This window comes from Crotalus tigris, unplaced genomic scaffold (genome assembly GCF_016545835.1).
Source record: "Crotalus tigris isolate CLP2741 ecotype Arizona unplaced genomic scaffold, ASM1654583v1 scf7180000017721.692284, whole genome shotgun sequence".
NCBI classification, from domain to species: Eukaryota; Metazoa; Chordata; class Lepidosauria; order Squamata; family Viperidae; genus Crotalus; species Crotalus tigris.
This window is the reverse complement of record NW_024096590.1, coordinates 622,636-636,758: the sequence shown is the minus strand read 5'-3', so window position 1 is coordinate 636,758 and position 14,123 is coordinate 622,636. Positions and strand designations below refer to the sequence as shown.

At 40.3% G+C, this 14,123-nt stretch overlaps 1 long non-coding RNA gene across 2 annotated transcripts; it reads right to left on the bottom strand.

The window, feature by feature from the left end:
• Positions 1-8,937: 8,937 nt before the first annotated feature.
• On the bottom strand, positions 8,938-13,755 carry LOC120306156. 2 transcript variants are annotated; one of them, XR_005556183.1, is made up of 4 exons: positions 13,111-13,755; positions 11,531-11,772; positions 11,098-11,261; positions 8,938-9,723 (listed from the first exon to the last, which is right to left on the bottom strand). It is a non-coding gene; the product is annotated as an uncharacterized LOC120306156 (long non-coding RNA). The 2 variants fall into 2 exon arrangements; XR_005556182.1 differs by lacking the exon at positions 8,938-9,723 and adding an exon at positions 10,508-10,636.
• Positions 13,756-14,123: the final 368 nt, after the last annotated feature.

Here is a 14,123-nt window from a genome sequence, read left to right as displayed (position 1 = left end):
ACCTACCTTTTCTTTTCTTTTTTTTTCCCAAAACAATTTTTATTAGTTTTCCATTTTACAACAACACAGCTTAAGAACCCACGTGGAAACATGGTGATCCATTTTAAAAAAAAAAAACAAGCAATAACATAGTACATATATACCCAGTATTTCTTAAAAATTTCCCTCTCTATCTATATAGAATATTATAATCAAATTAATACATTTTCAAATGAATTCATTCATCATTATATCTAACCATCAACTACATTAATCAATAAAAATTTTAATCTATAAAACTACATTTCTTAAGAACATTATAATCAAGTCAATATCTTTCTAAAACCAATTCATTCATTAATATAACATTTCATCCAAGTTATATAATTAAAAATAAACTAACATTCTCTGTCTACTTACGTTATTACAGGCTTATTAAAACATTTCTAAAACAAATTTTCATTGAATATGTCACTCTATATGAATTTCATTAATCAATAAAAGTTTACAAACTCATTATCCATCCCAAATATCCTCTATTATGCTTTCTTAATTTTACAAATATTTAATCTTAAACTAACATATTCATTTACTACTCAGGTGCCCCAATTATTTTTTTTTATTTAAGCATTATTAACTCCAAAAATAAATTCTTCTCTTTCTCATCAATCTTCTGTTGTTTTTCACTATGTCTCCAAATCTCCAATAATTAATTCCATAATTTCCCATATTTCAGTTCTTTTCTCATTATACCATCTCTAATATTAAAAACATATAAAGCCCTTTTAACAAAATCCAAGTCCAACTCAATCCAAATCGCTGTAAGGCCTTTACCACATTACTATAATCAGATTTAATATTTGTATCTTATTCTGGGTGTCTTTCTAGTCCAAACAGGTTTCCATAATCGGGCCTCCGCCTGCCACATTATACACTCCAAAAAGAAAGCTCCCCTTATGCATTTTTGTTGCAAAATTTAGGCTTAAATTGAAAAAACTAGGGAAAAGCACTAGGCCACTCAGGTATGAACTAAATCATATTCCTGATGAATATACAGTAGAGGTGACAAATAGATTTAAGGAACTGGATCTGATAGACAGAATGCCTGAAGAACTATGGATGGAAGTTCGCAACATTGTACAAGAGGTAGCAACTAAAACCATCCCAAAGAAAAAGAAATGCAAGAAAGCAAAATGGCTGTCTGAGGAACCTTTGCAAATAGCTGAGAAAGAAGGGAAGCGAAAGGCAAAGGAGAAAGAGAAAGATACACCCAATTGAATGCAGAATTCCAGAGAGTAGCTAGAAGATATAAGAATGCCTTCTTAAATGAACAGTGCAAAGAAATAGAAGAAAACAACAGAATAGGGAGGACCAGAGATCTCTTCAAGAAAATTGGAGATATGAAGGGAACGTTTCATGCAAAGATAAGCATGATAAAGGACCAAAATGGCAGGGACCTAACAGAGGCAGAAGAGATTAAGAAGAGATGGCAAAACTACACAGAAGAACTATACAAGAATGAGCTTAACGTCCCAGATAACCACAATGAGATGGTCACTGACCTCGAACCAGACATCCTAGAATGTGAAGTGAAATGGGCTTTAGAAAATCTGAGCAACAACAAAGCTAGTGGAGGTGACAGTATTCCAGCTGAGCTATTCAAAATCTTAAAAGACGATGCAGTAAAAGTGCTACATTCAATTTGCCAGCAAATTTGGAAAACTCAACAGTGGCCACAGGATTGGAAAAGGTCAATTTACATTCCAATTCCAAAGAAAGGCAATGCCAAAGAATGTTCAAACTATCGAACCATTGCACTCATTTCACATGCTAGTAAAGTTATGCTTAAAATCCTACAAGCTAGACTCCAGCAATATGTGGATCGAGAACTATCAGAAGTACAGGCAGGATTTCGAAGAGGCAGAGGAACTAGAGATCAAATTGCCAACATACGCTGGATCATGGAGAAAGCTAGGGAATTCCAGAAAAACATCTACTTCTGCTTCATTGACTATGCAAAAGCCTTTGATTGTGTGGATCACAACAAATTGTGGCAAGTCCTTAAAGAGATGGGAGTACCAGACCATCTCATTTGTCTCTTGAGAAACCTATATGTGGGTCAAGAAGCAACAGTGAGAAACGAACACGGAACCACTGATTGGTTCAAAATTGGAAAAGGAGTCCGGCAAGGCTGTATACTGTCGCCCTGCCTATTTAACGTATATGCAGAGCACATCATGAGAAAGGCAGGGCTAGATGAATCAAAAGTTGGAATTAAGATTGCCGGGAGAAATATCAACCACCTAAGATATGCAGATGATACCACTCTAATGGCAGAAAGTGAAGAGGAACTAAAGAGCCTCTTGATGCGGGTAAAGAAGGAGAGTGCAAAAGTGGGCTTGAAACTCAACATTAAGAAAACCAAAATCATGGCATCCGGCCCTCTCAATTCCTGGCAAATAGATGGGGAAGAAATGGAGGTAGTGACAGATTTTATTTTTCTGGGCTCCAAGATCACCTCAGATGGGACTGCAGCCAAGAAATTAAAAGACGCTTGCTCCTGGGGAGGAAAGCTATGGCAAATCTAGGCAGCATACTAAAAAGCAGAGACATCACCCTGCCAACAAAAGTGCGTATAGTCCAGGCCATGGTTTTCCCATGTTGCAGTGTATGGCTGTGAAAGTTGGACCATAAGAAAGGCTGAGCGCAAAAGAATTGAGGCCTTTGAACTATGGTGCTGGAGAAGACTCCTGCGAGTCCCTTGGACTGCAAGGCGTTCAAACCGGTCAGTCCTAGAAGAGATCAACCCCGACTGCTCTTGAGAAGGCCAGATCCTGAAGTTGAAACTCAAATACTTTGGCCACCTAATGAGAAGGAAGGACTCACTGGAGAAGAGCCTAATGCTGGGAAAGATTGAGGGCAATAGAAGGGGACGACAGAGAATGAGATGGCTGGATGGAGTCACTGAAGCAGTAGATGTGAATTTAAATGGACTCCAGAAGATGGTAGAGGACAGGAAGACCTGGAGGAACGTTGTCCATGGGGTCGCGATGGGTCGGACACGACTTCGCAATTAACAACAACAATGCATTTTGTTAAATTAGTATAAAAGTTGTAATTAATCTGAATGATTCGTAGCAGAACATCATTTCCCCTTTAACATTAAGTAAATTTCACTTAAAATCCTTTATTTTATATTGTCCTCTTTAATCACGTTTCTCTTCTTCCCATGTTTTTTTCTCTATCTCAAATTCAAATGCCGTCTGCAAACCAACATGTCCTTCTGAAACAAGATCGTCTAGTTCCTTATCATAAGTCCTTTGTCCATTGATATCAAATCTTTTTTCCAAAATCAATTGATTGTCCAACTGTGGATTTACTTCTTCCACCTTGATAAGCAGGGCACAAGCCTCTTGTGTATAAACTGATGTTTCACTTAGTCCTTGTCTTTTGCCTTGTCGAAACAAAGAAATCTTCTTTGAACAGGCAATTATCTTCTCCATATTTTCCAAATTTTTGTCCAAAATATATTTATAAGTAATATCTACACCGGTTTCCTCCATCTTTATTATCTTTCAAATCCTTATCCTTTTAAAGGAGACTATATGTAAAAAACGATCACAATATCCATCTCCTCCCAGTTTCCTCGCCTTTTTCCTTTGCACAAAATAAAACCTTTTCCAGCAAAGAAAAGGTAGCAAGTTCAATGAATAAATTTGTCAGAGTGTCTCTCAAAAAGTAATGAGATATTCAATCCTTCCAGACACCATAAAGGTAAAAGCAGACAGTATTCTCCAAATATTATAAAAAAACTTTCTTGGGCCTCCCAATCTCCAAAGATAAAATCAACAATAAAACTAAAATAAATTTAATCCTTTGTGCTTCTCTTCCCCCATTTAAAAAGCCGCTTCACCAGAAAAGGGAGTAATTCCAAAGGAAAAAAAAAACTTTTCACAGGCATAAAGAAAATAGAGGTAAAAGGAAAGTCTCACCGAGTTCTCCATGGTGGGTCCGTTTGCTTAGTTGATCTTGTGGCTTGCGGTTGGCGCAGCTAAATGATCGGCCATTTTACTGGCCGATCTTTACCGTCGGCCCAAAGGAGATACTCGGTGCACAGAGGACGCCGCTGCTCCTCTGCAAGTATCCGAGAGCCTCAACGGAAGACGCTCCTCCAGAGCGTCTTTTCGACACTCTAAGGAGTCTGCCGGCAGGGGAAACTTGATCGGCGAAGGGACGACTCCCTTCGCTCGACCGCACCGCCACAAACCGGAACCCACCACCTACCTTTTCTGTAGGAGCTTCTATCAGATCTTTTCTATACGTAGCATAGGTGTTATTTCCACTTCCTACTTTTTACCCCATGCCAGGGGTGTCAAACTGCTGGCCCGTGGGCCAGATGTGTCACGAGGAAACCGTGCCCACCCCATTGCCGGCAATGGGGAAAAAGTTGCACGATGTCATGTGACGTCACGAGTTTGACATGTCTGCCCCATGCCCTCCAGGTAAGGTTGGCTGAGAAAAAAAAAACTAATACAAGAAAATATTTGTAGCTCAAGGTTGAACTATGGAGTTCCTTCTGCTCCCTGAACTTGATTGTTTGCCTGGAGATGTTACATTGTCCAACTACCATCTCAGACAAGTGATTGTCACTAGATAATATAATTAGTACATCTCACTAGCCAACTAGGCAGTATCTCACTTTGATGATGTTACCTAATTGGGCAATGAAACATCTGCAGACAATCAAGGTCAGGGAGTAGCAGAACAGAGCTTCAACGGTAGGCCAGTGTTTTTCATCCTTAGCAACTTTTAATATGTGTGTGTGCTTCCACTCCCAACATTCTATGGGAGCAATGCAGGCTGGGGGATTCTAGGAGTTGAGGTCCACACATTTTAAAGTTACCAAGGAAGAGAAACATAGTTCTAGGCCAGGGGTCTTCAAACTTGGCCCTTTTATGACTTGTGGACTTCAACTCCCAGAATTCCTGAGCCAGCACAGCTGGCTCAGGAATTCTGGGAGTTGAAATCCACAAGTCATAAAAGGGCCAAGTTTGAAGACCCCTATTCTAGGCTGAGGGAGCACCAGATTTTGTTCAAGCTGTTCCAGCGATGATTGAGATATTGGAACCAGTTGGCCTAGGCCAGGGGTAGACAACCTTGGCTCTTTTATGACTCGTGGACATCAACTCCCAGAATTCCTGAGCCAGCATGGCTCAGCTTGGAAACCTCTCCCTTTCCCCTCAGCATGGCTGGCTCAGGAATTCTGGGAGTTGAAGTCCACAAGTCATAAAAGGGCCAAGTTTGAAGACCCCTGTTCTAGGCTGAGGGAGCACCAGAATCTGGGTCTCCCTGATCCTAGTTTGACACTTTAGCCATTATGTCCACTTGCTTCTGCCAGTTTCATGTCAATTTACCAGTTTGAGTCCCAATTCTAGCCTATAAAGGCCATATTTTCTGAGGGTCAGCCTAATATAAAGGCATTTTTATTTTCTCTGTGTTAGTCTTAAAAATGTATGTGGCATGGGCATTTTGTAATTATTTTGTCTGCTCTTTTTACTTATCTATTTTTAACTAGCATATATTTTAATTATTAGTACAAAAAAATCTTACGTTGAGATTTTCATGTATTTTAAACTGCCTTCAGTACACCTTGTTTTTCAGGCAGATTTTGGAAATTTAAGAAGCAAGCATCTCCCACAATCGTTAATATTTCCCCGCAGTCTTTCTGCCGTACAGAATATAAAATGTACAACCAGTTATTGAAGAAAATAGAAGCTAAGCCTGGCCTAGGACAAATCCTAGAGTTGTATTGTCTGCGCCGTCTATTCAATACAAAGAGCGATGGAGTTGACACGCCTTGCAACATCCCCAAAACAAGCGACGTCCCCCCCCCCCCGATTTTCTCTTTTTACTACACAAACGCAACTCGGCACGATCTAGCAGCGGCAACACTTGTTCCACTCCCATTTGCCCAAAATTTGGCAGGGAGAGGCTTTTCCCGCTGGACCTTCGTTTGCCCTGTGTCATTTACTCCAGCGAGAAAACGAAGTAAACAGGTTGAGCCTCCGATGCTTGTTCCTAAATGCAAGCAGAGGACCTTAAATGATTGAAAACGGAGCCGTATAGAAGAGAACCCTACTTGGCCGCATACAGAGCATGTGCAAGAGAGAAGATGCCGTTTCCGCTCGCCGTTTCCTCGTTTCTAAATTCCAGGCTTTGCCGCAATGCAGTCGCCTCCCTTCCCCCTTCCTTTCTTCCCTCGCTCCCGCCCTCCCCCCGTTCTGCAGATGTCTGCAAAACCCGACTCGTCTGCAGTGGGCGAAGGGGGCGCGCCGCCTTCTCTGCATTCGTGGCGAGGCTTTTGCCGGCTGCCGCCCCCGGAAGTCGCCGAGCAGCCGACGCCCTGCTTCTCGCCAGCGCGCGGGAAGAGGGCGCTCGCGAGCAGGGCCCCGGGTGAGAAAAAGAGCCGCAGCGGAGACGCCCCTAAATCAGGCAGCTGCTCGATTTCCGAGAAGGGCCTGGCGGTGGCATCGCTGCGGATTAATAGCGTGCGTGAATGCTGCGAGGAAATGGCTCCCTTCGCTGCAGACTGACTCGTCCCTTCGTTGGGTTGGAAAAACGCGCGTTCAGACCCCTTTTGGGTCTGCCATTTAGAAATGCCGTTTCGAGGAAAGACCCGCAAGGGAAGGAGGTGAATGAGAGAATCGCTCAGTTAATTCGGCACTGCGCGTCTTGCCTCCCGCATGCACCCCGAAAGCAGTTTTAGGAAATGGCTTTCGATGGCCACTCTTTCTTTGCAGTTAAGAGGAAAATGGCGTTTTGATCTGTTTTGTCCATGGCCCAAAATAATAAACGGTCCTTTGAACCTCTTTGCGGCTGACTGATGGGAGCAATCTTTGGGCTAGGAGCCCTACTAGCCTTTCATGAAGCTCGGTGGCTGCCTTGAAAGAGGGCGGGACCCGCGTCTGAATAAGCCTGTCCGTTCATGCTGCTGCTTCTCCATTTCTTTTGTACTCCGGCAAATCCTGAAGTATTGCTAAGAATTAGCTTCTTCACCGTTTTGAGGAAAAAAATAAAAATAACCCTAAACTAGTTGAATGCAATTTAAAATATAAAGAGACCATTTCAGATGCTAAAATACAATTTTAAAACCCTGGTGCTTTTCATATGGCTGCAATTGTGAGTCTGCTCACATCTGTTACTCATCCATGCACCTCTCAGATAGAGCAGTGTGTTACTTGAATTTTGCTTTTGAGACCGATGAAGAGAGACGTTTCTTTCCACCAAACAATTAACTGCCATGGATGCAGTGAAGAGAACAATCCAGGCACCTGACCGCCATACAATTATCTATACTAGGATCTGAATTCAGCCAGTCCTTGACTTGGACCGGTGGTGGGATTCAGCCGGTTTGCATCAGTTCGGCAGAACCGTTAGCTGGTTTTTTTGTTGCCCAGGCCCAGAATGGACTTCCGGAAGCGGCATCCACACAGAACCAGTTGTTCACATATATGAATCCCACCACTGCTTATGACCATAATTGAGCCTGCAATTTTGGTTGTGAATTGTGTTGATTGTTAAGCAGGTCACTGTGACCTCACCTGGTTTTATAACCTTTTTTGCAGGAGTCATTAAGCAAATATGTCAGTTGTAAAACAAACCCATTGTTCACTATGAGGCGGTTTCTGTTTTGTTTTTTGCCAGAAACTAGAAGTAAACACCTGGCAAAAATGACATTGGGACCATCTTGCCTTTGACTCAAAGCACTTAGATTTTTATGTAAATTGCTGTGAAAAATCATCCAATGCTGGCAAATGAATTCAGATAGATTAAAGTGGGTTTTTGAGATGTATAGCATCTGTTGTGCAAAAACTGAAATATTTAATTCTTGTAAGATTCTGAGGTCATCCCAGACTAAAACATTAATGTGTGCAGATTGTGTATAAATTTATTAAATTTACATGCTGCCTGAGTGTTCAGTGACACTGAACGCTCACAACAATAATCCCTTGGTTTTTCTTTCTCTGCCCAGAATTCACTCTCATTAGCTGGGTCCACACATAGTCTTCTAGTTGTAAAGAGTTTGTCTGCTCATGATCATTGGATCCTGCCCTTGAATAGTGTTAGTTAGCAAACGCCATTGCTGATTGCTCTCTTTGCTTATTAATTCTGATAACCACATTACATACCACCTTTGGCCTGAACCAACCAACTAATTATGGTTTATAGGTTTGCTTATAGCAAACTTCTCTGAGAAAGTAAGAGTATGATAATCGTGGGTCTTACATGACAAATTAAACAGCGATATTTGTCAGTTATCATTCTTGGGCAAGTATGTTGGTCATTTGCCTGGGTAGAAATGAATACAAGCTGTCCACTCAGTTGTCCACACAGAATTCATTGATCTATTCATTACTGATTGCCATCTCCATAAGGTGCATTACAGAATGAAGTATCTGTAATTGCTTTATTTTTAGTTGATAACTTGAAATAACCAAGTACACATGTCAACTTTATTAAATTACAAATAGAAATAGTAATTTACAATATTTATGTATAACACATCAGTGAAAAAAGAATGTTCTAGAAAATTATTCTCAGAATTCCCAAAGCAAAAATCTCAAAATCTGACCAGATCACAGTAGTTAGAAGTGGCCATTAAAGTTATTAAAGTCAACTCTTTACTCACTATAGGAATCTAAATTGTTCCAGATAAATAGCTGGCTGCCCTCCTCTTGAATAGGAAAGGCAGGGAAGGAATCCAAGGAAAGACAGTTTCTGGTGTCTCTAGGTAATTGAAACTTACCTTGCTTTCCTCTCAGGAAAAATATTCAAATGTTGACTGAGAGTAAATACTCATAATTGCAAATCAGGTATAGTTAAGTTATTCCAGGGCTGTAAGTTTCTTGGCCACACCCAGATTTTTAACAGGATAAAATCCAAGCTGTACACTGTTTCTTGAGTTCTCATTTTAGCCTTTATTTAAAGCTGTGGAGCCTATCACTATCATTATCCCTGTTGGTTAGGTTCATAGGCATTGGAATACAACATCTAGAGCGGGGGGGGGGGTCAAACTGGTGGCCTGTGGGCTGGATGTGTCACGTGGCCACGCCCACCTGGCTCTGCAAAGGCAAAAAACATCACAATACACCTTAATACATCACATGATGTGATCAAGTTTGACACCCCTGATCTAGAGGTTTCCATATGTCTCACCCCTGGCCTAACTGGAGTCACACATTCATACCCATGGTCGCTCCTTTCTGCAACTCCCTCTTCAGTTAGAAATATGGTGCTGACAAACCTGTGCGCTGTGGCTATCTCATGCATATTTCAGAGGATGCAAAAGGCTTGATGTTATTAGGATCAGCACACAGAAACATGCCTGTTACAGCACAGCAGACAGCTGAAGCACAAGGAGGTTTCTGTTGTGTCTAGGAGGTTTTCCTATTACAAATGTGGTTTTTCCCATGGTGCTACCATGGATGCAAACTCCACAGTTGTCTTTCAGCCCTGCCTAATTGATTGGATTACATTTTAGTAAATTAGCTAAGTGAGAAAAGGAAGGTACCCACCAATCCTAACCATAAAAGACTGAAATGGACTTCTTTTCTTTCTTCCTTCTTCTCTTTCTTTCTCTCCTTCTTCTCTTTCCTTCCTTTCTCTATCCTATCTATTTCTTTCTTTCTCTTCCTTTGAATTTCAGTCTTTCATCTGTCCATTTGTTGAGGAATTTGTGATCATCTACATCAAAAACAATAGCCAAGAATAAGGGGTAGCATATCTGAAACAAGCTTAGTTTTGTTCTACACTGAGTCATAAAGTAGCTTGACTTGCTTTGGTGTGTGATGTGGACTCAACCACTGTGACCAATAAACCATAGTTTATGCCCTTTCTGTGGTTCATAAGGCACATTACACTGCACCGCGTATCGAAAACTAAATTCCAAAAATGAATGGAGCTGGGAGCCATTTTAAGGGATGGTTTGCGGGCATTTAAGGGATAAAATGAGATGCTGTTTGCAAGGCATAAGGAAATAAGTTCTACAGTTTCGAAACGATGCAGAAGATGGATCCCTAGGTGGTTTGTAAACAAGCCTTTAAACCTGGAGGTATTTTAAAGTATCTCCTGTCAACATTTTTATTCAGACAAATTCACTCTAAATCAGCAATCCTTCAGTTTTCACGCCTTCAGCAGTTTAAAGATTTAAATATTAAAACGGATATTTTGAATTGGACTAGAAACCATTCAGGAACTAGTACAGATTTTTCCACAGGGGTATAATATGATCTTGATATGTAATTAGTCAATTTCTACTGCTAAAACTTACCAACACTTTCCAAAATTTGCCCGGCATAGAAACCTTTGCAGTATTTTAAATGCAATATAACCAGGATACATATAACTGTAGTCAGATTAGATTGATTCTATTCAAAAACACTACGTAGCTTTATAATAATAAAAAGAGAGATTGAGTCAGATTTAATAATCTAATTTATGTCCTGGATAACATTTGGATAAGCCTTAATCAGTGTGCTCTTTGTTTTAATGTACAGATGGTTTTCAAGAAATAGTATCTGAAGTAAGAAATCCCATAGCTCCTGAGGTAGATGTTCATGTAATATTGAGCACTATCCAGGAGGATGGCTGGATCTGTCTGGAATATGAATTTAACAGAGAGTGGTTTCAGAATTTCAGCCCTACTGGGAAATCTGATGCCACTTTGAAGTGTACATTTGGATAGGTGAAAAAACAAAAGAAGAAAATGTCACAACAATGCAAAAGGCAACAGCTGATGCTGAACAACATTGCTGCTGAAGGAGATTGGGCAGACAATATACACCAAGACACAGCTCAAGACACCACCACCCAGCTCTAGTACGGCAGAGCAATTTTGCATACATTTAATTCATCCTGATAGTTTCAGCCAACAAAAAGGTTATACTGCAGAATGCACAATGAAATCAATACAGTATCTTAATGCTGCACCAAAGCTGAGAAAAATTAACCAATGTGCTCATTAACAGAAAATATGAATTAGCCACTTCTGTTGATTTTTTTTTTTGCTATTTCTCTAATCATTTCTAATCATTTTGATATAAGATAATGGCACTTTACCTGGGAACAATAGGATACTGAAGTCTCAGTAGGGAAATATGCCTTTTCTTTCCAATGGGGAGGACAATTTATCCTGTAATATTTATCTTGTAATATTTAGACTACAGCCAACAATCATAGCCTCACACATTAAGACCAGAGGAAGATCCATAATCCATGATTTGCTGTAATAAAGGATGGAAAGCCAGCTGGATTTCACTGAATGAGCTTATTTGATATCTATTGTCTAAACAGCATTATGCTAATGAATATTAATGAAGGGTGAACTAAGAGCAGATGTGGTTAGTGGGGGAGGAGAAAAAGCTCCTAAGCTTCTGTTTGCTGTGGTTTACAACAAATGCTTCCCCACTTGCCCATAAATTGCTGAGAAGAAAATGAAAATTTACAGGTCCTTGACAATTAAATTGATAGGGCCAGGAGGAAGATACTGTACCTTCTTAAGGAACTGATCTGTTTGGCATCACTCTTCTTTTGTTTTGTATTGGAGGGTGGGGTTTTGTTTTGTTTTTGTAAGTTGTAGAAGAGATCCCAGGCACGATATGGATCAGTTGTCGCATGAATACATCCCAAGCCAAAGTAATTAGGTTGTTGTTCTGCTGTTCTTATGCTTTTAGGAGCAGGTGTGACTGAAAAACTGAGTCACTAATCAGGAAGTCTCTGGTTTGAATTTCACCTCTGAAATAAGATCACCAGATATTGTCATGTGGTTTTCTTAGGCTGAGCCACCTCTAACTTAATCTGGTGCAAATGTATCTGGGATCACAGGGTTCTTGCTATAGGACAGCAGCTTTTCCTGTTGGGTGCCTTACCGTCCTTAACTGGCACAAGTCTCAGCTATGGGCATTATGTGACCTCTCAAAGACATGTTAGTACGGCAGGGAGGTTGTGCTCAATTAGGTACTGATGGTTGAGGGCAGATGTGTCCATGCTTGCAATATTAGCTACTCTAATTGTTGTCTCTTTCCAGGTGCTGCCAAACTATAAAGGATACTATGAATCATGCACACAGTACATATAAGGTGACATGGCTTAACACTGAAAGTAAAAAAAAATTCTTCCTGTGTTCACATGGATTGAAAATAGGTATCTGCAGCATGCTCTTAACTACTCTGGAAACATTCTGGAACCAGAATTCTCTAGCTTGTATACCTTCTAGAAGATGTTTCTCCTTTAATTCCCAAAATTCTTAATAATAACCATGGTGACTGGCAAATTTTGGGAGTTGAAAACTACTCACTAAGAGAGTGGACAGATTGCAAATGTTACTCTAAATCAGGCATGTCAAACTCGCGACGTCACATGACGTCATGCAACATATCACAACTTTTTCCTCATTGCCGGCAATGGGGTGAGTGCAGTTTTGGCGTGACGATCCGGCCCGTGGGCCGGCAGTTTGACATGCCTGCTCTAAATGTTCTGCACCTCTGTTCAAACTCTTTCCACAACACATGGAGCATTCTATTGCACCTACAGATATCTGTTCCAAACATCTCAACTAACACAAATATTAAGGAATACAGGATAAAATAGAAGTGCCACATAACACCCCAGACTTCACAGTTGTCAATAAGAAACACAAAGTCTAGATAGTGTATGTTGAAGTAACTGGAGACAGAAGAGAAGAGAAAAATCACAAAGATCAGCAAATAGAATTAGACTGACTGTGGCAAAAAAAAAAAGCAAAGGTAGTACCAATAGTAATAGGCTGCTGGGTGCCATCCCAAAACATCTCGAACACCACTTGAACACCATTGACATTGACAAAAATCACCATCAGTTAACTATAAGGGCAGTTTTACTTGGAACAGCTTACAATACATCCTATAGTGATACCTTTAATACCATCAAACAACATCTGCCTATCCAGGTACTTGGGAAGGACCTGATAAGTCAATAAAAATGAGAAATTCAGTCTAAACACCACCTCACTTCTCCAATGTCTGCAACTCTCTGTATTATTACCATGTCAAGAGGAATATAGTTTAGTAGCTTCCAATAACTGTTGTTGGTTACCTGCTCATATCTAGCAAACAGATAATTCCTGCATAATGCTGGCATTGGTACTTAACAAGTCAACATTCCTCTCCTTGGTTTCCTATTGAACACTAAGTATTAACGGTTAATTTTCTGTAAAAAAAAAAAAAAAAGGAATCAGATTTGGCTTGAAACAACAATAAGAAATAGGTAGCACACTTCACCCTGCTTGGTTTGTTGCCCAAATACAAAAGAAATTGTGGTATAAAAAAAAAAATCAATTCTTGTTCTTAAGCCTCATCCAGTTCTCTCCTCTCCCCCCCCCCCCACCCGTCTGTGGGAAATAAACGGTCTCTTAACGGTCCTGCATGCTTTTCCTCAAGTGATTTTTATCTCTTTGTGCTTTTAACACTTGCCCTGGTTGCTTGAATCATGACAACAGTTGCTAGGGAACTGCATGGTTGCTAGCAACAGTAAACATCAGACAGCCCCAGGGAAACAGAGGGTAAATCTCTAGAGATATTGGGGGATCTGAGGTGAGTGTTGCAGGGGTTTCTTTTCTATCAGAGGCCAAAATAAAATCACTGGCCCTTAACCTCTCAAATTCCCCAAGGGCCACTTCACAGATCGCATAAGTTATAAATTTACCTTGCAGATGTTTCACACCTCAGTTACAAATAATAGTGGTAGCCATACATTATGAAAAATATACATCCCACATGGATAATTGAGTAATAATGTTTGTTAGGGCCATGCAAAATAACACAATAATAAGGGATTTTTTTTACATCTCTAGAATTCTCGACATATTATGGTAATATAAACAGAAAGGGAAACTGTTGAAAAGCCCCAGATTAGGTGGAGATATTTCATCGATGCAAATGGCAGTTTAAAGTTAAAATTAAAGCATGGATACTGCAAACAAATGTAGCATGCAGTACCTGTAGCTATCCAATATTGGCTGAAGATGATTGCCCTGGCTAGGAAGCTGTGTATACAGCAGATGCGTCTGCTAATTTATGAAGTAGGACCAAGAGCTAGTTTGGTCTGGT